The sequence below is a fragment of the Rhineura floridana genome, chromosome 2, assembly GCF_030035675.1.
Source record: "Rhineura floridana isolate rRhiFlo1 chromosome 2, rRhiFlo1.hap2, whole genome shotgun sequence".
Taxonomy (NCBI): domain Eukaryota; kingdom Metazoa; phylum Chordata; class Lepidosauria; order Squamata; family Rhineuridae; genus Rhineura; species Rhineura floridana.
Window position 1 is genome coordinate 120,290,525 of NC_084481.1, and position 3,456 is coordinate 120,293,980.

The 3,456-nt window shown below is 40.5% G+C and overlaps 1 long non-coding RNA gene across 1 annotated transcript; it reads right to left on the minus strand.

Moving 5' to 3' along the window:
- Positions 1 to 482: 482 nt before the first annotated feature.
- LOC133378294 (uncharacterized) lies at positions 483 to 2,508 on the minus strand. The gene is made up of 3 exons (XR_009760938.1): positions 2,430 to 2,508; positions 1,100 to 1,171; positions 483 to 1,017 (listed from the first exon to the last, which is right to left on the minus strand). It is a non-coding gene; the product is annotated as an uncharacterized LOC133378294 (long non-coding RNA).
- Between the last annotated feature and the right edge of the window lie 948 nt (positions 2,509 to 3,456).

Below are 3,456 nucleotides of genomic sequence, written 5' to 3' on the forward strand. Positions count from 1 at the left end.
GGAAATGGACTGCCTTCAAGTCGATCTCGACTTATGGGTACCCTATGAATAGGGTTTTCATGGTAAGTGGTATTCAGAGGGGGTTTACCATTGCCTCCCTCTGAGGCTAGTCCTCCCCAGCTGGGTAGGGCCTGCTTAGCTTGCTACAGCTGCACAAGCCAGCCCCTTCCTTGTCCGCAACTGCCAGCTGGGGCAACTGGGCTCCTTGGGATTATGCAGCTTGCCCATGGCTACATAGGTGGCAGGGCATGTAACCCCTGAGCCATTCACTGTGGGGGTGATCTTTAGCTGGCCCTTGATACTCAGGAGACATGAGCAGGTATTTGAACTCACAGTCTCTAGACTCCCAGCCAGGCTCTCCTCCCCACTGTGCTATACCAGATGGGCAGAAAAAGGAGTGGAGGATAGATAATACATGAATATAAGAATTTTAATACATCAAACAATAAAAGTGAACTTTAAATACTTATTCCAAAGGCACTTATATCACTGATTAATGAGACAAATACATATTTTTAAAAGTGCTCCTTTACACCAAAGGAAATGGCAGAAGGGTTTCAGATGAAAAGAAAAAACAGGGGTGGTAACTAGAGCAATTGTAGCAGAAGACCTGTGACAAATCTGGCTGAACACCAGCTACACATTCTGGAGCCTATCCTGGACAGTGATGGTGGCAAATACATCTTAGTTTTCCAGCACCATTGCATCAGTACAGAGTCACCAAGGGGAGCTTTCCCAATTGGTGAAGAGGCTGTTACGTCTTCTTCTCCGGGGAAAAGTTGAGTGCAACTCGGTGAACCATTGTGACCACTTTGCAGGTTATATCCATTCCAACTTGGATACCACAGTTATGGCAGAGTCAGGGAAGAGCCATAGCACAATGGTAGAGAATCTGCTTAGCATGATGAAGGACCCAGATTCAGTCCCCAGGATCTCCAGGTAGGGCTGGAGACAATACTGAGCTAGTTGAACCAATAGTCTCAGTAAAAGGTAGCTTCCTATGTTCCATCAATGTACCTTTTTTAAAAAAAATGATATTTATTAGTCACTCTTTTTTCAGAATGAAACTCAAAGTGACTTACAAAAAAATATACCTTACCTGTGACACCTGCTTGTCCATTTGTTGTGGATACTTTTCAATTGGTACAGACTGAGGATGTGGAGAGCATTCCTGAAGAAATGAAGCCAATCACATGTTTGTTCAACTCTTGCTCTTCCTGACTAACAACTTCTGTAAGAGGTGACCTGGCTGAGTAGGCATCTGGAGTGATAATTGTACCAGCCACGCCCATTTCCAGAGAAGGCAGATCTGGCTGGATAATTTTCTTTTCTCTGCTTTTCTCCCCACTTGCCCTTCTTTTCCTATGTTATGTATGTCTTGTCCTCAAATGTCCTTTGCTCCTCATCTTCCTTTTCACTATTGCAGTTCCTTGGGCCCAGGATCTACTTAACAGGGAAATATGGTTTTGCTGCACTAACATTTTTAGCTTCCTATTGGTAACCACCCTTCTGGAAAATTGCACAACTTGTAACAAGAAGTGAATGTCAAAGATCTGAAGTCTTCTATTTTGCTCTTACTTGTTCAATATGCCCTAAATTATTGTCACCACATATTAAGCATTTCTGCTTAAAACGAGCTTCAGAGTAGAAATCTGTGCATGACAACGCCAGCTAGATTGAAGTTACATCATCTCCAGATAAACATGGCATATAATATGTGTCATTCAGTGTATGAATGATTTCTCCCATTCAGAATTTTCATCCACTTGATTGTCATATAAACTATATGCATCTCCTGATTAAATAATTCCAGGCCCTATAAATTGCTAACCATAGGAATGATGTTCCATTCAACTGTCTGGAAAAATATGCTTCAAAACAGTATCAAAAGCAACTTTACTCATCAAACACTGTTCCAATGACCTTTCTGTCTAACTTTCCAGGCGTGTTTGTTTAGTTAACTGCTTTTAAAAAATCGTATTGCTATATTTTCAACCCTGCAAAGTCAAACTCATGGATGACAATCCATCAAAATCAGCAAGATAACAAAAAGCACATTCTGATTCCAGAATTGTTGTCTGATCCTACATGATGGAGTAAAAAACAATACAAGCATCTGATTCGCTAGAGCAAAATTGACCTTAGAATTATGATAAGAGAGCAGAACCCAGGAGGAAAGGATGTGAAATTTAAATTGGATAAGAGTATGTGTAAGAGGGAAACAACATTCTTATATATATATATAAGGTGGTCATATCAAAACAAGATTTTGATTGTGTATTTACCCAAAGCTGCGTATATGCATGTATTTAAATCAGTGACAGGATCTCTTCTTCAAAAAGAATTCAATTTGGGCCACAATGCTTAAGCTGAATCCAAACTGAAATTTTATTCTCCACCTTGTTTCTAAAGCATTTTGCCATACTCACCTCCTCCTTAGTAGCAACTTCAGATTCATCCTCTCCCATCCTAAAAACTGGATAGATGGAACTTCTCCTGAAAACTTCACACGTTTATCTAGTTGGCAGCACTAGTTGAAGCTATACAGCTGATCATTCCATCGTTCATGTTTCATACTTCTATTTTGAAATCTGAATCTGAACATCCTCTTCCCCACAGAAAGGTTATGTATATCAGTTACAGTACACAACCAAGTTCTGCAGTTTTGCCATGTGAGATGTAATTAGGTACTATCTGCGCATGTTTTATGTAGTGATGGGAGAATTCCCCCTGACTCACCTTGTAATTGGGTTCAAGGAGAATGTTCAGAAAAACATGACTCTTTTTGAGATTTTTAAAAAGAAAATTTAGAAAGCCAAACCCAGGGAAGCTCTCACCTTCCCCCCACACACACACACACTGATCATTCCCTGCTTTTCCAAAACTTTCCTATGGGGAGAATTGGCAGGGAGTACTGGTATGCAGCAGCCATCCAAGTCTTACCCTTTATGCTAAAATAATAACAATTAATAGTTCATAGGGAGCCTGGGAAATGGAGATCCCCATGCCTCCTCGTTCAGTCCATTAAGCTGAATGACAAACTCCTAGGCTTCCCTGGGCTCTCCCTGAGTTGCTACTCAGAAGAAGGTCTCTGTGTCTTGGTTTTAAAGATAAGTCTTGGACATTGTGGCAAGCATTTCACATAAATCATCCCTGCCATTGTCATTCCTTGCCAGAGGAAGTTTTAGCAAAAGTGGAGCAATGGCAAAGAGAGCTGTCCAGTGACAGGAGTGTTAATACCATGGAGAACAATTATCAGGTGTGACCAAAATTCTGGCTTATAATAGGTAACCATTTTCTGAATTCCAAATTTGTCACCATCTCTAATATTAAAATGCACTCCTTAATATAAACTTGATTTTAAAAAACCCAGAAGCAGTACATTTAGAGACACCTGGGGGGAATTGAGCTCATCAGTTTGTGTATCTGAAATATGTGTCTTTGAGATTCCACAAT